This window comes from Strigops habroptila, chromosome 6 (assembly GCF_004027225.2).
Source record: "Strigops habroptila isolate Jane chromosome 6, bStrHab1.2.pri, whole genome shotgun sequence".
NCBI classification, from domain to species: domain Eukaryota; kingdom Metazoa; phylum Chordata; class Aves; order Psittaciformes; family Psittacidae; genus Strigops; species Strigops habroptila.
In genome coordinates, this window is record NC_044282.2 from 47,378,984 (window position 1) to 47,401,557 (window position 22,574).

The window sequence follows — 22,574 nt, forward strand, 5'->3', positions numbered from 1 at the left end:
AACAGCTTCAAGAGGCCCTTTGGCAGGTTGGTGCTGCTCTACATTCGTTGGGAAGTGGCTCAGTCTACCTTGTCGGTGTCCTTCTTCAGCCCAGCATCCCTGGGATTAGGTCAAAGCTCCTGCCCACATGCAGCAGCAGGGATGCTTGCCAGCTAGCTTTGCTCTGGGCGTTTCGGGGTGCCCATGGCCCAGCCTGCCAGCCTGCTGGGTGCTCGACAGCATTGGTTATGTTGAGTTGTGTTCAGCCTCTGAGGGCCTCCAAAACTCAGGTTGCCCAACAGCATCTCTAGCCAAATTAAAGGGCAACTCAACCTGCCACCGGCCTCTAACTACCAATCAGCAAGGCCTGTTGGGACAAAAGGCTGAGAAGCTGTAGCCTAAAGCTGCTTAAGAGAAATTAGGGTGTCTCTGGTTACTTATTGTAATAATAATAGTAGAAGGGCAGGAGTGGGTCTTGCAGCAGCAGCGCAAGATTTGCCAGTGCTTGTCTGTCAAAGCCAAACTGGCTGGTAGCAGCATACTGTACCCAGTAAAATGCCAAATCTTAGGGGTCCCCTGAGCCCTGGGGAACAAAATGAAATCCCTTCTAGTGCAGAACAACGCCCAGACCTGATGAGCAGCTTTGAATGAGGAGAAACCTCCAAGCGAGCCTGGCTATGAGCTCAGCTGGATGCACGGCCGCAGGACTGGGGGCTGCCAGAGCTGACAGCATGGCTGCTGCTGGCTTGCCAGGCTGCAGTTCTACAGAGTGACAGCCATGAGTCTTCCTCACAGGAATAGGAGGTAAGGGAATTATCTAAGGCAGAGCACTGAGTGGTGATTTTCCTTGGGGTCTCAGGGCATGAAAATTACTTCCTATCCACATCACATACATCTTTGCAGCCCTTGGTACGCAAAAGGAAGCAGGAATCACGTTCTCCTCTGATGAAGGGTTCAAGGACAACCTCCAGCTGGGCTCCTGCCAGTGCTTCCCAGCAAACTATGACCCATAGTTTCAGGGGCACAGAAGTTTTGATTGATAGAAAACACAACAGGTCAGTTGTCCAGGCAGTTCAAGCTGCCATGCTGTAAAATTCACTGGCAACAGAAGCTGTGTCAAGTCTGCACACTATGGCCAGCCTCAGGATCACGCAGAGGAAGAGAGGAGCAGAGCAATCTCTGGGTGCTTCCTTCAGGAATGAGCAGAGAAATAAACAGACAAGAGCTGCTAACTGGTGCTGCGACAAAGCTGTGAAATAAAAGGTCTGCGAACCAGAAAGAGAGACTGTTGGAGAAAGAGTTTATTGCAAGTGGCTAAGAAGCTCTTGTAGATAACAGAGGGTTCAAATGATAACCTGCCTCCAACCAGCTAGGTCTGGAGCTATTCTTCTAATATGCATTAGTGTTTCTTACCCCACATATGTATCAAATCACCATTGAGCACATCAGGAGTAGAAAGCAAATAGTAATAAATCATTGTGCTGAGCCTGTAATTGATGCCTTAGCAAGGTAATTCATCAGTGGATCCCCTCCTCCAGCACAAGGTCAGCAATGCCTAGATGCCAGGTCTGCAAATTCCCGATTAACCCCCAGGAGTTACAGACTGTGCCTAAGTATTATTTGCTCTCCTTAGTTAATGAGGTTATAATTAGAAACTGAAAATCCTACCATTGGTTAAACAAGCCAGTGCTGGTTTGCAGCTCCCAACAAGTGATGGGGCTGTTTTATTTGGAGGGTTATACTCTGAGTTGTTCAGCCAGAAGCAATGCACTGAGCTTGTGTCCATCAGAGTGAAGCCCAGCACTGATGCTGGAGGGCAAGGCATCTTTTTTTTTGTTGCTTCTTCTTATACATTTCGGTTTATGTTTCTCTTGCTACAGGGGCATGTGCTGCCATTTCGACGACAGGCATCCCACTGCCCATGCACCAGGCTGTCTGAAACCCCTACCTGCATTCCATGTATCGTCCTCAGTCTCTCTTCTTCATAATTTTTGCTACCATGAGCTTTTTTTTACCTTTCCCTTCCTTCATTCAAGGAGTTTTCTCTCCTTGGACCTTGAAGGCAACTAGACTTTTTTTGTAAAACCTGTAAAATCGATAGAGATCCTTTCCCATCAAAGAGAACCACGTGCCAGAGGGGCTCCCGTCATGGAAATCCTGGGCTCAGCCTTCCCATGGGACCCCACATGGCTGCCTGGGGGCTAATGACTGACCTGCACTGCTCAGGCTTGTCTTTAACTCTTACTCTGCACAACTTACGTAGCTGGGCATGGGAGTGGAGTGTGCAGAAGAGGGCAGGGCCCTACTGCTCCCAAAAAGTCTCCAACCGAGCTATGCTGGCTCATGCTGCTTGTGAGTCATCTGGGAACCACTGATGTGCAGTGAATGGTGCAACATGCGCCTTTCCCAAGCACTAATCGTGGGGTCACTGCTGACTCAGAGGCAGTGTTTAAGGACGGGGAGTCACAGCCTGCCAGCTCCTGCCCTTGAGATGGAGAGGGTGGTGACACACAAACAGGGGAGTCGTAGAGATAGCACCTGCACTGATGTCAAAGGGTTACGTCAGTGATGTTTGAGGGAGAGTTGTCTGGGTGACACAAACAAAAGCACCCTCCCTGTCAGATAAGGCAGGCCTGAGTTTAGATCACAGAGATGCCGCTCTGCTTTATTGAACTGGTCAAACAATTAACTTCATTCTTCATTTTCCAGACCACACACATCCCATAAGAGTTTCAGTATTGCTGAAGAGCTAATGCTGTATCTGAAGCTTAAATATAGCTTCCTGGTAGCTGATAAGAAAATAGAGGAAATAAAGACATTTAAAAGGCGTGTCTAAGTGAAGACATTTTTAGAGACTTAAAACCAGAGCTGACCAAAAACAGTCTGCAAGAAAAATGGGGAACTCCAGGGTTGAACCTTGAGTGTCTGATCCTGGACTGAGGAGGCTATGGAGGAAAACAAGTGTTTTGCTCTGTAAAAAGGGTAGACCAGAGCAAATCCCAATCTACTGCCCTCAGCCTTGTGCCTGTGCTATGAGCACCCCTTTGGTTCACCAAGCATCAGCTGAGAGTCCCGAGCAGGATCTAGTACCTGGCACTGCCAATGTTCTGTGTTCAGTGGGATGCTCCCCATCCCTGGTGTTATTTCCTAAATCTCCAGCAGCAGGGTGGTGTGAGGAGAGCCATACCTTAGTGTCCTTGGAGCTGCTACCCTAGAGCTCCCAGGGAAAAAGCCTGCACACCCAGAGCACTCTGGCCTTGGGTCTCTGTGGGAGCAGGTCCTTATGGCTGGACCCAGTTTTGCACAGTTTTAACCCAGATGCAGTGTTCCCAGAGCCAGCTCCTCCACTTCCCTGGGTGGCAGTGCCGCTCCTAGGCACCCAGCTCTGGTCACGTCAGGTCGTTCCTCCCCTGCACATTTCCGGCCAGCCGGGACTTCAGGTAAGAATTCTTCCAGCTGCATTATTCTGCAGTGGCACCAAGTAGCCACTTCATGCCGAACGTGCAAGCTCCTGCCTGCACTCCTAACAGTTACCCAGCAGCTTAGTTGGTCACTTGAGGACAAGGAATAGTTTTAATGATGTTGCCTTTGTTTCTTAAAATGCATTTGTTGCTCTGCAGGGTTTTTTGCCACACAGCTGCCATCAGCAGGAGTTTGCTGTGGGTTTCCCAATGTGCTTTTCTCAGCCAGCCTCTTTCCCTGATAGCATTTCAGTTGCTGTTGAAGGTGAGAGACACACGGGCACGCATGAGGGGCATGTGTGAAGCAGCCAGAGGGGTGCTCATTTTCCCCATTCCCCCAAAGCAGTGCTACCCTCTGTGTTTACAGGGAGAAGATGATGGTGGTTCTGGGCAACCTGATCTAGTTCAAGATGTCCTGCTCACAGCAGGGGGGTTGGACTAGATGACCTTTGAAGGTTCCTTCCAACCCAAACCATTCTATGATTCTATGAGAAAGGACTCGGGTTTTCAATGTATTTAGGGTGTACGATTTGGGTTCAAGGCTGAAGCAGGTTACCAAATGCCTACATCTAGAGTGCTGTTATGGTTGGCTTTTGTTTTGGTTGCTGGAAAGCTTGGGGGTTTCCACAGCATCTCCACCAGATCCAAGCGGAAACTGGAAAAATCTTGTCCTGGTAGTAGGTAAGCACCAGTGTGGCAGGGATAGTGTGGACTTGAGTGATGTGCCATATGGGCCTTCCCATGGATTTTTGGTGTTGGATTTGAGGGTCTGGTCTGGCTCTGTCTGCTTTCAGTGGGCATGGAGAGTGTTTAAGCAAATCAGGAATTGTATTTCATGCTGCACGATGCTGAGAAGAAAATCTCTCAAGATGACTTACCCATCTCAGATCTTTCCAATGGGATCTGCAGAGGCAAGAAACCCAGAAGGTTTTCCTACTTCTGCCAGGGGCTTTGACTGGATCAGAGTGCTTTGTTCCTTCTGGCAAGGAGGAGGCACCAACTCCGATACAGCTTTGCAGAGATGCTTGAGCTCTAGAAAAGTGTTATTTTGCCTCTGTTTTGACTTTTTGTTGTATTCACTTGCAAGACACTTGTAATTATTTTGCTTTGTTTGTTTTGTTTTCAAAGAAACACCACTTCATCCTAAATTTAGTACTCTGTGTTTGTGAGCAATCTGCAGTTAGCAAACAGTGTCTCTCTGCATGTGATGGCAGTGGAAAAAAGGGACCATGTTAGTATGGTGGGTGATGGATTTTTCTTGCAAATGAGCAACATGGAGGAAAATGCAGTTAAGCCTGTGGACTCCTGCCTGCTCCGTTCCTGAGGCAAACATGGATATTGATGATAGGGCTATTGATAGAAGTTGTCTCTGAACTGCTTCACAGATTTCAGCAATGTGCTCCCCAGCTTGCTCCTTCCACCCAGCCCCTACAATGGCCCATGCGCATCCCATAGCCTGCACCCTTCTCCCAGCTGCTCAGGTGTTTTCAGACTTTGCTTGCTGCTACAATGATATTTAAGTCAGAAAATGAAAGCACTGCATATCAACAGCATCCTTTCAAAGTGTGTTCAACCTCCTGTTAATCTAATTGCTGCAAAACCCATGATCCCTGCTTAACTGCATTTTTAAATTGATCTACATCAGTGTCCAGTTTTCTCCGCTGCCCTACCTGCTACAGGATGGATGCACCTCGGTCTCTCCCTCTTCCCTTCCCTCTGCCCTTTCCTGAGGGTGTGCCTGGCAGCGTATCCGAGTTTATTATGAAAGAGAGCAGTTACTCTCCAACACACTAGCTTGGGAAGGGCTGGAATTTGCATTTTAGTGCGGAGGAAGGAGATTTGCTGCCATCTGCACCTGGTGAGAGAAAGAGCTCCACAGCTGGAGGCAGCTGCCAAACTTCTGCCAAGCACCCTGCCTGTGAAACGAAGCAGACTGCTCTGTTCCGCACTGGACACAAGCGTTAAGTCTACAAATACATTATCAGTCAAAGTGATTTTAATAACAGAATATATTTGGATTGCATACAGCTGGAGCTAGGCATGACAGAAAATGGCCATACACATGCAGAAAGAGGGTGGGGTTTTTTAAGCAGTTTAAGCAGTGAGATCCACTGGGTTATTATCCTGGTACTCATGTGAGTGAGTACTAAACAGAATTCAGATCTTCTACACACATGCACTGAGGAGCAGAATGAGACTTTGGGAAATTTTACATCAGCTACAACCAATGCGTTATCAACCCAATCACATGGGCTACTAAAAAAAAAAGGAAAATAAGTGAAACAAAATTGTAATGCTATTTCCTTATTGCATGGGCAAACACCCTATTTTAGACCCAGAACTTCCTGAGAGCAAAGTCCAGGACTGGGAGGGATAGGGTAGATTGGGATAGGTGCAGTAGATGGTGACATTGTGGGTTAATGATGTCATCATACTAACTCACGTCATCCATCAAGGTAGTTAAATATACATAGGATTGTTTTTTCTAATGATGAATACTTTTGGACTGCAGCCGATGGCTCCTACAGATGGGGGCTGTGCAGGGGCTGCAGGTGAGCACTGGGGTCAGCTGCTGGAGTTGCCCATGGGGCTCTGCCATAACCAAGCCCCAGCAGCTCCATGAGCCCCCTGAGTGGTACCTTGTGGGGTACCACTGCTTTTCTTTGTGAAGGGGAGGGGGGTCCCAGGTGAATTCAGGGGTGCACATGGTGCTGCATCCTGCCTCAGCTCTGCAAAAGCCTCCATCCTTGCCACTGCCCTGCGCCAAGGGGTCTCTGGCTTGGGGGCAGAGTTCACGTCTCAAGGACAAGGTAGGTGGTCCCTTCCAGGCTGCCTCCAAGAGACATCAGTGTGTGGTCACTTGCCTGCCATTATGTGGGCTGGGGCCCTGGTCCTGGTTAATGTACCAGCACAGAGACATTTCTAAGGACTCAGGGCAAAAGCTGGTACTGTTATTTTAGGATAACCATCTGCATAGTTCACTCAATCAAGGAGCTATGAGCAAACCAGCCTTACGCCACCTGCCTGCAGGGACAGTCCTGCTTTCACTGGAGAGTGACGGAGCTTGATGCCTGGGTTGCTTGCCCTGTGGGTTACTGAATCAGTTGCACTTAATTCCCTTCCCTCCTTATTTGTTTTTTGTGAGTCACTCCGTAAATAACTATCCAAGCAAAATGCTCCATTGGGAAGGTTTCACTGTGGGACCTTTGCTTGTATTACGTGCCAGCGTACCTCCAGGGAGAAGCCTGGCATCACCAGCTGCAGATCAGTCTGCAGGTAGTCTCTGAATACCTCCAGCAGTGTAATTATTTGGTTCCTTGGACAAATACAAATTGAAAATAATCAGCATTTTAAATAAGCAATATAATAGCATGTGGCATTGCTCAGACTTGTTTTTTCTGATCCAGTTTTGTCCAGCAACAACTGAGATCTTGAGGGCTCTGTTACGCTGTTCCCAGTCGCACCTTCACTTCCATGTTTTGCTTTTTGGGAGGCTGCATTGCAGCCACGTGGCTCTGCTTCATGAGCTTTACGTGCTCCTGCTCATCTCAGGCTGCTGTAGGTCAGAAAGAAGCTCACCAGCATCCATGACATCAGCATAAAAGCGATAAGAAAGCCACATCCAGCATAGCAGGGTCATCCATTGCCTTGTTATTCGTGGACTTGCATAAGCTTGCATATGGGCTTGCATATCTGTTCTGGATGCAGGGGGAAGGTAATAGCCATGGCTTGCGATTCCTCTTCCCCTCTGTGTCTCTAGTGCCATCCTTTTACCTATCTTAATGAGGAGGTTTAGTGTGTCAGAGGGAAAGAGATAGGCCTACAGAAGCCGTGCTGAATTCTTAGTGTCTTTTCTACAGCTATGGATGAGCACCAGTTGGCGACATCACTTAGTATCCTTCCATCCACACACAAATATTTTGGTGTCATAGGGACCCTCCCAGTAAAGACTCTGTGGGATGGACCTGGGGAAAGGAGGGAGGCAGGGACCACTGCTGCTGTGCAGGAAAACCACTCCAGGGTTATGGATGGGCTCCAGCATCGTGACAGTGGTCCAGCACCAGAGCAGCAGGACATGCGAGGCCATGGCAGGAGGACCGGCAACAGAGGATGGGCGAGCGCCCAACTCCCACCTCTGCCTTCCTCCCTGACCTCTTCCTCTTTGTTTTCTTCCTGTTGCTCTGAGCAAGCTGCTGAGTCAGAGCAGCAGGAGCAGGAAATTCTCTATTTTGAGGGTGAGATCAGAGTGTTGTTCCTGCTAGGCAGAAGCAGTTTATTTTTGCTTTGCTGGCGATTCTTCTGCAGTTGGGGCAGGAGGCTGGGCAGCACGCTCCTTGTCCTGCATGCTTGCAGGCTGCTTGTTTTCCCCACACCATCACGATAACACAGATTACAAATACAATTACACTGGTCTCATAAATTAAGTATTGCAGGTACTGTACTGAAGTGTGAGTGGGATTATTAAGAACAAGTCATAAGATTTTTTCCACACCCATTTTCACAATAAGTAATTATAATTATTCCATGCCATCCTAAGGAATCTAAATTTTAATTATATTTTTAATTGTTGTGAAATGCTTAACCTGACACAAGAGAAAACGTAAGAGGAAAAAAAGAAGCAGCCTTTCATATAGCGATGCTACAATGGTTAACAGGATGCTCCGTTCAAATCTACTTCGTTTTCGAGGTTTTATTAGCAAAGAAAGAGTTTGGGGACTTTACATTCAGAGATGTAAGTTTTTAATTTAATTGGGTTTGGCTCTGAAGGCTTACAAAGAGATACTTTCATTGGGCTGCAAATGATAGTTCTCTTACAATGTAGAGGATGCTTTGTCTCTGTCTAAGTGAAAAGCACAGTTCTGTTGCCTTTCTTCATAAATGGTCCTTTCAGTAGGAGAGTTTGGATAGTGAAGCCCACAGAAGAGAGAGAAAAATCCAGTTCTTTAAGAGCCTCTCTCGAAGAGCAAAGTCAGGATTTTCTTTCAAAATTTTTAGTGCGACAAGAAAAAAAGAATCATAAAAATTTATGTCAGCACTGCTTTGGCAGTGCCTATTTTGGCCAATAGTACATTGGTTTGAAACGATACAGTTATCCCAGGTGCACATTAATGTCCCTTCTCCATGTGGGTCATGGCAAGAGAACCAAGGCCCTCATAATCCACAGCGCCCACATGTTAATCTATATTTCTTAAATTATAGCTAACTTCATCCTGTTTGTATCTCTCCAAAAGTATTTAGATGAGGTACCCACATTTCCAATGGCTGAAATCAGGGGACAGGCATCTTGATTTATATGAATGTGAAGAGGAATCTGAAGACCTTCCAGTTTAACTGGGAAGAGATTTAGAGTTAGGATTCTTTGATCCCCGCTGAGTCTGCTTTGTGGCTTGGGTAGCACAAGCCTGTTTATAATTCCACAGGTTACTAGACTTCCTCTGCCCAAAAAGCATCTCATGCTTTCCACAGCTCCCCCCTCTGCTCAGAGAGCTGGGCAGGCCCTGATGGCACTGCAGTCAGGGGAACACAGAAAGCTGTTGAGCTCTCCCAGCCCCTCCAGAGCAGAGCACATCAAAGGATCTGGCCCAGGTCTCCTGACTCACACTCTTCTTCCATGCTCTTGGCATTGAGGCTGCTCTTGTTGTTTGCCCACAAAAATGCAGCCTTGTTATTATTTTAAAGTTGTAGAGGGAGGAACAAGCACGCTTTGAGCTGCTGCTTTTTCCTAAGGCTATTTGCCTATTTGGAAGAAAAACGACAACAACAAAAAAGATGCTTTCTCCCCCAGGTGAAACACTCCAGCACAAGTTCTGCTGGTGCCGTCCAAGCTCAAACCCTCTTGTGTGAAGAGACATCTACTGGTGACCTCCTCAAAAAGGTGAAATTTCTGGGATCTGATGTGCGCTCTACTTGAGCCCCCAAAGCCTCGCTCCACTCGTGCAGAGGGGAGGGATGAGCTGACATGAGGATGAAGGAGCTTTGCATTGCTGAGCAGGTAGCACAGCTTGAGGTTGTTTGGTGGGGTCTGCCTCCAGATGTCAGGATGTGTGACTGGAGGTGGTCAAGCTGATGGACACTTTCATGCTTCCTGGGAGGTGCAGAGCAGGGATTCATCTTGCGTGAACCTTTTTGTGCATGGAAAGAAAAGGCTTAACTAATGGACAGTTTAATTAAATAATGGGTAATTGCCATGTTTGTTTCCTGTACCCTGCCCTGGGAGGATAATAACAGGTTAGACCATATCAGAATGTTCCTGAATACCTTTAGTGACACAACAACAGAAGTTAACTGCAAAGATTTCTAGAAAATCATGGAGTCAGCAGTATCTCTTGGCACTTGACAGTTCTGTCCTCACTACATTGAGGCAGCTTTTCGGAAGTGTTCCTGAGCAGTGGTTTGGTAGCAGATAGTTGCCGTGCCATCTTTCCTTCTATTTGCTTCTAGAAAGACTGGGAAACTCTCCTGTCCTCTCCATTAACAATGATTACATGAATGATCCCAGTCACAGAATTTCTCCTTCCGTGAAGAAGAACTCAGGAAGAGGAGTACGGGGTAAAGAACAGGCTTTTCATGGGCAATGCAGAACAGATAAAAATAGGATCGTTGTCTCCATCAGCTATCTGGTGATAAAATAGGGCTCTGCATAGCATAACTGGCCAGTGAGGCCACCATTATTTACAGAGTCTGTAGATGAGCATCATGCTTCTCAAGGGCTGAATCTGCTATGGAAATTGGAATTCATTCCCTAAAGAAATCATATCCCAGAGCAATCACATTATAAATGCATGGCCAGCAGGTGGAAGACAGCAGCCCATGGCCATGGTGAACAGAACCAGTGTGGTCACTTCAGCTGTTTTTGCTTTTCTCCTTCCTCCTGTGTCATTTCCTGTCACTGATGCTGAGGCTGATCTGCATCACCATCATGCCTACAGGCCTCACAGCCAGGCACCGCACAGGATAACACAGAATCTCTCCTATGGCTATGGGCTGACAGTTCAGTGTTTAATACTCCACTGCTTCATCTTTCCATCATATTATCCCAGATCAGCAAGAAACACAAACCCAATTTTTAATCCAGGAGAACGGCTGAGACATTTCCCCTCTTCTTATGGGAGAAAATAAACACATTGGCTGTAGGTTCTCACCAACCTACTCACTTTCAGCCACATACACTGGGAATTAGAGCACAGTTTAATAATACATAAGGACACAAATGATGCATTGAGAGCTTAAAACTGATTTTAGTCCTAATAGCTTAATTTATCAAAGAATAATGCAGCATTGGGGTGCTGTGTGTTCATGGCTACAGGGAGCATGGGTTATAGCAAAGGACATGCCTCTTTTGGAGTGAAAATTGATGACTTTCAATTTTAAATGGGGTGTTCATGACACGCAACTGCTGTGCAGGATTGGTATGGGACATACATACGCAGGTCAGAGGTCCCATCCTCAGTGGCCCAATGCTTGTGAAGCTCCAAACTGATGGGCTTGTGGAGCACTGGCAGCAGTAAAACACACTGACTGCTGGATCCCCACCTCCCTCTTGGTGTCTCCCCTTCCCTGTATCCCAGTCTGAGTGGCTCTCTGGGATGGTGAGTGGGACAGACAGGAGAAGCTATCTGTGAAAAATCTATTCTTGATAGTTAGCACGTTTGCATGTGTAATGGCCAAGGTGCTTTCCCTGGATTATGCCATCGTAAATTTGGGAATGGCCATAAGGCATGTCTGCTTGAAGCTACAGCAAGCAATACTGGAAAGTACTGGGTGGAGCAGGGAGGGGGACAGCTATTATATGCACATGGTCATTACACATGTAAACATGATATTAAAAATAGAGCTGGCGGAATACTGCCAAGCATTTCTCTGGCTACCCGTTGGAATTAAAGACAGACATGGGTTTGGCTAGAGTCCCTGCCATTTTGTTCATCAGTCCTGTGATCGCTTTGGTGTGAGAGAAAAATGCCTGCAGAAAATGGATAATAAACTCGTGTGTGAGTATTTACATGAGAGAGTTTTGTTCCATACGGGGTGGGACACCGTCCAGTGCAGCAGTGGCAGAACAGGATTCCTGAAACCTCCTACCAAGGATTTGCATCCCTTCCTCGAGGTGCAGAGGCTGTTGAGATGCAGTTGCAGTAAGTGAACACAAATCAAGTTGGAGAGCACTCAATGAAGAGGGTTCCTGGAGGATTGATTCACACCAGGTGAAGAGTGAAGATCAGCATGGTCATTCCAAAGGAAAGCAGTGCCCTGTAATTTCACCTGAGAACCTTATCATCCCAGAGATGACATGGAAAAAGTGGGAGCCTTTGGACTGAGATTTAGTAAACTGTGACAGGATGTGAAAGGGAATGTAAAGCCAAGGACCTCTGGCTGAAAAGCTGAAATTGATCCTTCAAATTCAGAACAGGTGAAGAGAAGAGCCAGAAAAAATTATTTGAAGGCTTGGGAAAAAGTCCTTACCCATGAACAGTTCAAACTATTCAGTTTAATATAAAAAGAGAGATTGAGAGGTGATGTGATTAGGGTGTAAAAATTTCCTTTTCTAGAGAAAAGCAGTGCATACTAAAAAGGCTCCAAAGCAATATTGCCTCCCTGTTTCCTTATATTTTCCCATCTGTCTGTCATATAAACCAAGTAATATAGCAGGAGGAAATAGAAGAGAGAGCTGGGATGAAATTCTCATAAATGCATTTGACTTCAGTGTCTGACATGCAATTACAGCCACCACATTTTGCACATAAGTTGTTATATACCAAGTAGGTGCCACTCAAGAGTGTAAAACCTTGACAAGACTAAAGAAGAGATTCAATTTTCACCTTCCAAAATTTGGAACAAGGTGGGTGTTGTAGAGGCTCTCACCTGCTTGCATCCTCTCTTTCCTTCCATGTGGGGAGGGTCTGGCCCAAACTTGATGTTTTCCCAGTGTTTGGAGGTGAGAGGAGAGCCCTGGCAGATGTCTTCCAGGTCTCCAGCAGGCAAAACAAACCCATGCTTCTTGGCTGGGAATGATGCTGGTGGGAAACACACTCTAGAGTGGTTAATGAGAGGTCATTCTCAGGCTCCTGGAAACCTCGAGAGATTTGGAAAAGTGATATTAACCTCTCCCAGGAACTAAGTTGCTTGGAAGGGAATTCGAGAGGGAGAAAGAAAAAGCAATATATCCTTCAGCTGTCACCTCCATTCCTTGCCTCTACCTAAGGGATTAAGCTGTTAAAACCAAATGCAAAATCAAATATTTTTCAGGCAAGTGATGGCAAGGTACAAACTTACTTTTTTTGATGCTAGAATTGATGAAACAAAACTAAACCCAACCCCTCCACACTCGCATGCACATAAAAGAGAAGTAACTTGGTCCTGGCGTGGGATATAACCTACCAGGTGTTTCTATTATTAGAAGCTGGCATCAGCACTGGGAATAAACCATACAGATTGATACAGCAAATACCAGGTCAGCCGGGGTGGGATCACAGAGGGAGGGCGGTTTCTATGGCGATGGAGAACAGCCGTGATGGGAGGTATCGAGAGTAGGCGGCAGCGAAGGAACGGCAGCTTCGCTCCCAGCAAAAGTGGTTAGTTGCTTTGGAGACAGGTGCACGCTCTGACAAAAGCACCTCCAAGGGAATAGGATGGAGATGGGGGGCATCGCGGGATACCAACCATGCTGGATGTGGGCTAGCCAGGAGGTGAACAAAGGAGGCAGTATCAAATGTGATGTATTCTGGTCACAAAAAAGCCTTTTCTGGGCTAAAGCACCACAACTGCAAGCCCACACTTCAGAAACAGCACACGTCTGGAAGTCAGTATCCAGGTGATGGTGGAGGCAGTTGTGAAAAAGTCTACAAATCAAACAGTAAATAAAAGCATAGCTGGTAGGAGGAGTAAAAATGACATTTAAAAATGAATGCACACGCCTTACTGAAGCCACTGCTGCAGCACATCTTAGCACATCTGCTGATGGGGCTTGTTGGTTTCCCGTGCCACCAGAGAGAGGCCCACGGGAAGATGTCAGTGGGGAGGTAGTTGATGGGATGGTTTCTCTCCTCTTCCACACAGTCCCAGACTGGGAAAACACACAAATGAATATTCAACCCAGAGTCTTCCCATCTACCCGAAGAAGGTAGCTTCACATGGTGGAAATCATAAAAGCTGAATATAATGTCAGCTCGTAAGGTGGAGGTGTCTTGCTCAGTGGACAGCACACATACAGTTGATGTTTGGGGACATGGTGGGATGATGTCTCTGCAAGAGGATGCTCTATTTGAAAAATGAAGCTGTAAATGAGTTTTCCCCCAGCCTGCTCAAGCCTGAAGAGATCCTGCCTCGGTTTTGTCCCCAGCTGGGTTATGGCTGAAGAAGTAGAGGACTTTGTTGGGTCCAGACCTACAAGACACAACTGAACTGCAATGTGCAGAGATTCATGTTTATATCAACATCTGTATGGTCCTTGGTCCTAATGGCTTTGGATATTACAGAGGTGTAAGTCGTTCATCCTCATGGAACTCACACTAGGTGTCAACATTCGAAGTTTGCAGAGGCACAGATGTGAACAAGAGCCAGGAGGGAGAGCATCTCTGCTCTGGTCTTGTAGGTGCTGGGCTCACACAGGGTTAGGGTGACAGATGGAGCCAAGGATTGCTCCCTGCCTATGCGGGAAAAGGCAGAGGACAGTCTGGAGGCACAAGAAGTGGAGCAGAGGCCAGACCCCAAGCCCCTGCCATGCTCCTCTAGGATGCACAACTGCAAGGAGGGAGCGTGAGGGCTATTGGCTGCCCATTCCCAGGCAACCAAGTACCGGCATCAATCAGCAGTCGCAATGCTGACGCTAATCCATGGCTTCCCGGAGTTCGCATTAGTATTGTGTTGCATGCTACAACCATTAGCACCACTTCATTAGTGATAGATGAGTAACCTTAGATCCTGCTCCTGACCCACAGAATTGAACAGCAAGACTGAAGCTAAAGGATTACTAGTTACCATAATGGGACCAAAAGGAGAAATTCCTCCTTCACCCATCCTGGAACATGGGATGGTGATCATGTACACTAGCTCATTAGTAGAAGGGCTTTAACAAGCTGAAAAAGGCTTGAAACTAACTCTATTTTGAGAACTATATCTGCAAAGTTTATTGTGCTCGTGGGAATACAATTCATATCCTTTGAAAGTCAATATAACTTATCCTGCAGAGTTGTTCATTTTTTACTGGAAAAGTGGTTCTTAATAGAAAATAGAAGATTTATATAGATATGTAACTTAACCAATTTAAACATCATAGTAAATTCGTGGAATGATAACTTGTACAGGCAAAGTTACACTTTTTTTTCTTTTTCCCAGAATCATACCCTTTTCCTGGCCAACACCATTTTTATTGGAAAGGCTCTGCCAACTGCGCAAAGTGAGACTGAAACGAGGAGCTTGCCCTCCTCCCAGAGCGGCTCCCTGCCATGCAAGGGACACAGATTTCAGTGCACTGGAGCATCCCGCCTGGCAGGTCCCTGTCCTAAGGAGTAACAAGAAATAAAACCCTTATGAATGAAGGTTAATCCCAACTCTGCCTCCTTTCCCATCATTTCAGCCACATTTATTGAATTTAGAGCCAGTTTCTTAGCAAACTTCCTCCAAGATGTTGTTTTGAAGACAGATTATCTCTGTAAAGCTGCTAATGCTTGTTTTTCTCCTTCAGTTACACTGGCATAGAAAAGGATTTTAAAAGTAGCTAGGTCCTATGTTTTGAACATTTTCCTTGAAGTTTTTAAAGCAGCCGTTGTGATGAGTCCTTTCTACAGCAAATTCTTTCACAGAGCTGAAATGAAATGACCCGAGCGTGATATAATCCAGGTGAATTTGTTACAGCATTTACAAGGCAACTTCTTTCCTGTCAAAAAAAGAAGCTTTCTGGGAAAATAAAGTTGAAGTAATATTGCTCATGCTCCTAAAAAGTTTTCAAGAGAGGAAATTAAAGATAAATTCAGCTTTAAGAACAGTCATACCTATTAGTCATTTGTCATTACCGCTGTTTGTGAGTGAGAGTGACTATGTTTCTGCTTTATTTTGTGCTTTGTTTTCACAACCTTTTTCCATTCTGCCTTATGGAAAAACACAGATTTTTTTACCAAGGATGCCTCTTCAATGTTTCTGAATCTCAAGACTGAAGGTGTTTTTAAAATGGAATTTAATGCTATACAACCCTGCCTACGTCCAATTGCAACTGACTTAAGCCACACTTGGTCTCATGAGCTACAGGACATCATCTGCAGGTGAAATAATGAGAACAGTCCTGGCTATGCACAATGTAATCACCAGAGTCAGCCTTTGCTGGGGGCAGCACAGCTGTAATAGCATATACTTATGCCAGAGGAATTTGCAATAAGAAGCAAGAATCCAGTTTTGGGAGTTTTTACCCAAAGGAAGATGTCCCCAACATAAGGACATGGAGCTATTGGAGTAAGTCCAGAGGAGGGCCACGAGGATGATAATGGGGCTGGAACACCTCCTGTATGAAGACAGGCTGAGGAAGTTGGAGCTGTTCAGCCTGGAGAAGAGAAGGCTGCGTGGTGACCTCATAGCAGCCTTCCAGTATCTGAAGGGGGCCTACAAGGATGCTGGGGAGGGACTCTTCATTAGGGACTGTAGCAATAGGACAAGGGGTAATGGGTTCAAACTCAAACAGGAGAAGTTCAGGTTAGATATAAGGAAGAAGTTCTTACTGTGAGGGTGGTGAGGCACTGGAACAGGCTGCCCAGAGAAGCTGTGGCTGTCCCATCCCTGGCAGTGTTCAAGGCCAGGTTGGAATGGGCCTTGAGCAACATGGTCTAGTGTGAGGTGTCCCTGCCCATGGCAGGGGGGTTGGAACTAGGTGATCTTAAGGTCCTTTCCAACCCAACCCATTCTATGATTCTATGATTCTATACTTGCCACCACTCTGGAATAGGATTAATTCAAGGCAATTTAAAAACCTCATTTTTTCAGAGATTTATGGAAATCATTACCCATCAGGGCAAAACGTGCTCCATGAGCACCACAGACACATGCCTGTAGTCAACAGGAGACCATGAGCTATTGGTGGAAGAGTGCAAACACTTGAGACAGCTTCACAGAAGCAAAAGCTTCACCCTTGGAAGCAGAGGAGAGATCCTCCTGCTCTGCAGCCCAGATGAACTATCCTGCTCATTTCTGAGCCTTCCTCAAGAACCTCCCAGCCACACACTGATGTTGATGGATCCTACTCAGTTCTTGACATTCTGTGACCATTTCACTCAGTGGTCACAGAGTGAAGTGATTCATAGAAAGTGCCTTGTTCTGGCCCAGTAATAAGTGTACATGGGTTTAGGGCATTTTTCTGTGTAGCACGTGAAGGCAGCTCATTCTTGCAAATCCTATGGCAACTGGCTGCACCACGGACAGTTGGCTAAATTCAAATGTGCCAGGCTTATACATTGAGAAATGTTATATTCAAATGGAGATAACTTTCTAGAAATATTAATATTCAGCACCCACTATCAAGAGATCATAGCAATCCAACAAGATCTGACTGCTTTGAATTATTATTCATGTACCATGGAATATGTATTTTTTAAGTAGCATTGTAAATTAATGCTAGCAAAATGTAATTTGTAATTTAAATGTAAATTGGAATTCACTAAGAATATAATTAAGCTTTGAATGCCTACGTAGTATCTGCAAACCAGACTGTTTTGTGGTGGTTTTTTCACTAAGATTTTAAAGTGTATTATTCACCCTGAATACCTCAATGCATATTATCCATATATGCGTGCTATAAAAATGTAAATAATAGTAAAGAATTAGGTTACATATGGTTGAATTCTAGATTGATACATCTCTGTGAAACTCACAACTGCTTTACGCAGAGTTATATGGGATAGAGCCCGACTCAGCCAAGGGGATGTTAGGAAGAAATAAAGTTCCCCCCACCACAAATAGTGTTTCTGCTGCTTGAATTTAATACTGTAACAGAAGTAAAAACCCTGATGTCTTTTATATTAACCAAACATAATAGAGTCATGTAGATCTAAGTGGTACACAAATTATATTAATATTTGCTTCAACACAAGATAATTGTAAGTCTATATTGAACATATCTATTAGTCTATCTTCATATTGAAATTACTGTGTGGTTGGACAAACATTTTGGTGCTGGCCAAGCTGGGCATGCAGAGCTCCCACCGCTCACCAAGCCCACTGCTACACCCTCAGCATGGGTATTTCCCCACTGATGCAACCACCTGTGGGCTGTGCTGAAATGTGGGACCACAGGTATTAGTGAAATAATTTCAGTTTAAAAAAAAACCTAAAACATATAGCTACACCAGTAGAGGGGAGGGTGTGAGGGTATGTCTTCTTCCTAGGTTGACCCTCCAAGGGGAAAAAAAAAAGATGTGTAATTGTTAAAAATTCCCATTACATGCCTCCCATAGCATAGAGGTGATGACTATGCTGACAATGCATGCCAGATCAGTTACAAGTCATTACCATAAAATACAGCGAAAGGAGCCCAGGCCCCAAAGCCAATAAACACTAAAACAGCCAATACTAGCTGCAAGTAAGGTATGACATTCTGAAACTCTGAGACCAAGCGCAACAACCCCGAGAGCAAATAAATCTCAAAAACTTCTTCTGCTGTATCACCCCACACGATGATGTCATCAATGTATTGCAGGTGTTCTGGAGCTTGCCCCTGTTCCAGTGCAGTCTGGATCAATCCATGGCAGATGGTAGGGTTGTGTTTCCACCGCTGGGGCAGTCAGTTCCAAGTGTACTGGATGCCCCTCCAAGTGAAAGCAAACTGTGGCCTGCATTCTGCTGCCAAAGGGATCGAGAAAAACGCATTGGCAGTATCAATTGTGGCATACCACTTGGCTGCCCTTGACTCCAGTCCATATTGAAGTTCTAGCATATCCAGTACAGCAGCACTCAATGGTGGTGTGACTTCATTCAGGCCACAATAGTTGCAATTGCAGTTGCACAGTAACTTTTTTCCCTTCTTAACCATGTTACCCCAGAGGCACTACCACCATTGCTGATGGGCTTGGCCTCGGCCAGCAGCCAGTCCATCTTGGAGCCAATGGCATTGGCTCTATTGTACATGAGGGAAGCTTCTCGCAGCTTCTCACAGAAGCCACCCCTGTAGCCCAATTGTTACCAAAACCTTGCCACATAAACCCGATACACTGCAGTCTGAAGTTGTAATGAGTGGAAAAAAAAGTGTTTGTAATCAGGAGAGGCTCTTTTAAAGCACCAGAATTGTAAAATCTTGGTTTTGTGCATTGGATGACTTTACCTGCTAAGGTATCCAGGGCCCAAAGCCTGCTGTCAGACACATGGCTCCAACCCTCTTTGACAGGCAGAACTGAAATGCCTACTGACAGCTGAAATTAAGATTCTAATAATTACCTGAGCTCTTCTTTGCACAGACACCGCAGGAGAACATCCTACAATGTGCAGTGCGTCAGCCACTTACCTTGAAGTAAACGAAAGCTGAGGCTTTACAGCACTGGAAAAACGTTCAGCAACTTCCAACATTGAGATCAAGCATGTTTTCTTAGTATGAATAGTAGATATAAGTTCAGTGGGAAGTTCACCCTTGTATGAGGTGAGGACAGACATACCTTAACAGTACTCAGAGTATAAATGATGTTGAACAATGCTTAAGTAGAACAGAGCAAGAAAACACAAAGGGAACAAAAAGTTTTAGGAGAAGGTTAAGAGATGAATTAAGATGATGTCTTCTCCCTTCCCACACTTAGGAACTGATTTCACAACCAGAATCCTCCTTTCAGGGTTTGAATTTGACTGCATGCTCACGAAGCCTTTCAGCACCGTTTTGATTTGACTGTTAGTTCATGAAAACAACGAACCTTTGCACATGGACAAGCCCTTAGTTTGGCTCTTGCCTTCTGTAAGGGCACAGCCTTCATTGCCCAGCCCTTGATGTAAAGAAATCAGGTCCTGTTCCCAGGGGAACAATGTCTGCTTCAAAGATTACAACGCAACAGAGAATATAGTTAGGAAATCTTGATGCTGCAGGGGTGACCAATGATTGGCTGGAAAGATATAGCCAAGGGACACTGCAGAGGTGGTCTCCTGTGATGGCTACTGTTTCCTCTTCCTCAATGAAGGGTTATGAGAGAAGGTCTCTGGACCAAGACCCATCTGCCACTTTGCAGCACCTGCTGGTCTTATCTCCTTCTCCGGAGTTGGATGCACTGGCTGGAAAGCCAGCTAAGGTAGTCTGCTTTTGCAGTTTGATCTGGAGATTTGGGGTTATGAGCCTCAAACTTCAGTTCCTGCAATTGTGTCAAGAAAACCTCCATTTGAGCTGAGCTGGGATTTCCTAAAGATGTCTCCTAAACTCTGTGTGATGTTGCAGAATTACTGTATCATGGAAAGGTGGCTTGGTTGGGAGGGTCTCCACTGGAACCTGCTTCTCAAGGCAGTAGAACAAGGCAGCTACCACCTTCCCTAGCTGAGCTGGAAACCTCCAAGGACAGAGTCTCCTCCCTGTCTGGATGCCTGTCCCATCTCCATGCTACCTGGTAAAAGAGGCTTCCTTCTGTCCAGTCCAAACCTCCCAAGTGGTGGTCTGTCTAACAAGGGGACAACTGCCACGGCTTGAGGAGGGTTTAATGCCACTGGCCTCTCTGGGATGCAGGTGTGTCAGCTGGTGTATGAAACACTTCCACCACTGCCGAGGAAGAGGACGCCTTCCTCCAAGATAACTCATCTGTGGCCATTCTTCACCTCATCAGGTACAGGTTGTCTTCATCTAATCTGTTGGCTGGTTATTAATTGCTTTGCCACAGGTTTCAACTCATTTTGCAGTACATCTTGTAATTTCTAAGGGGCTTGTGACTTTGTGATCTTCACTGCACAGAAAAAATGATAATTAGCTACATTCCCCTTGATAACTTAGAAGTGTAGGTGGGTGCTCATCCAAGTAGCAGGGGGTATTGAAGAAAGGGTAGCACACCAGAAGCCTGATTTTAGCTTTCAGTGAAAATATAAAGTGTTCTTGTTTGTGTGAAAAAATGTTTATATGCAAATTCTAAAGAATTCACCATAACAATCTCATCAGCTTATCTTAAAACCTTAATTTAGGCCTACTCACATTCAAATAGTTTGTTTTCCTGCTGAAACTATCTTCTACTCTTCACTGCTCGTAGCCCTCTACTGTGCCTTATCTTCTTAGAGCTCAGCTCCCTGAGGGAGGGGAAACGCTCTTGCTGCTTTTCTGTTGCTTCAAGAAACAGTAACTGAAAAGCACCGGCCACAGCAATAACTCTGTCATGTAACTCAGAGCACATCCAGCTTAGAGGCTGAGATCAGATAAAAAGCTGGTAAGCCTTCAGCTAACAGGACAAGAGCAAGGAGAGGAGAGAACGCAGGAGGACTTCAACTGCTTTTCCATCTACAACCCCTTCTTCTTTCCCTTAGCTTGTGCCTGGTTATTTTCTCTGCCCCTTTTCAGTGTCACTGACTTCAAGAAGGTGGGGAAGAGGCATAAAGAGCAAATTTTTTTCACTCCCATGAAATGTGCCATGAAAACCTCCCACCTCCATCCAATACTGTCCCCATTGCATGGGTCCTGCCAGAGGGAAAAAGTGGAGAGGATGTCACAGTGCCGTGAGTTTCCTCATACACCAGACACTGTCAGACCGAAATACACCTTCGGTATACCTCCTGAACAATAAATGTAAATCACCAACAGTTCACACAAGCTTTGACCCAGACTGGAGATTTCAGAGTGAAATCTTTCAGGAGTCTTCGCACCGACCATACCTTTAGGTTAGGTACAGAATCCTGCTGCATACGTCTAGCAATGAAGAGGGAGGAGAGGGAGGTAACTAGTTTTAAGATGGAGCTTTAAAAATATATGAATGAATGGTTGTTTTCAACAAAACTGACTTAAGGAGCCAAACGGCCTTTTTTTTTAGGTTTATATCTTACGTTCCAGTGGAAATATTGCAATTAGGCAGACTTTAAAAGTGAGATGAGTTTATTCCATATTCAGGGAATGAGACTGCTTTCATATAATCATATCTCAGGGGAAAAGGCAGAAATATTGTCACTTGGGACATTTAAAACTGGATGGGGTAGCACTTAACCAGAATCTAAGAAGAAGCCAGCCCTGGAGAGGAGAGAGGCAGTGTGCTGCAAGGCAGTTATTTCCTCTTTGATTTCTATTACATCTGTGGTTTTTATAGTGGTTTATTTATTTGTGCACCCCAACTCCCCTGGAGTCATAGAATTGTAGAATAGTTTGGGTTGGAAGGGACCTTCAAAGGTAATGTAGTCCAACCCCCCTGCAATAAGCAGGGACATCTTCAGCTAGATCAGGTTGCCCAGAACCACATCCAGCCTGGCCTTCAATGTCTCCAGGGATGGCGCATCCACCACCTCTTGGGGCAACCTGTGCCAGCATTTTACCACCCTCATTGTCAACAATCTTTTCCTCCCATCCAGCCTGAGTCAAACAGAAAGGGCTCATCTTAACAAAACGGCTCTCTGAGAGGCTGAAAGCCACAAAGAAGGAAAAGGGGAGTAATCAAATTATCTTTGTGCTTTGTAAATAAATTGTAGTCGGGATAAGTAAAATTATACTCAGCAACACTCACATATGTTTTCCTCTCTGGCCCCTAAGGGAGTTAAACTGTGAATGCACTGAAGAGATGCAGTAAGAGTAAAATTAGTTTGTAGTTGAGTTGTGCCTTGAGAACCAATGTGCTCTTGTGCACCTACTCCTTCTCATAGGACATAGACTACAGGCTGGAGATCATGACCATCTCCCTGTGTGGGATCCGTGGCTTGCAGTGCACCAGCTTCGTTAAGCTGTTTTCCTGTGAATAGTAATTTCCTTGTTGGAAAGGCAGCCTGTCTGAACCATCCAGTTTTCTCAAGTTTGGGCACCACCTGGTGCAGAAATGCAAGGAGAAGGAAAAAAATCTGAATGGATGGGAAAAGCTTACGAGTATGCGGAGTTTTGGCACAGAAAATCATCTTCATTCAAGCAGAACATTTTTCCCCTCTTTAACGGTGTGTGAACTTCTACAGCCTCATTTCTAATGAGGTAGTGGTTTCTGCTTTTTAGCTTGCATGGGGTCGCAGGTCCCCAGAGTGGAC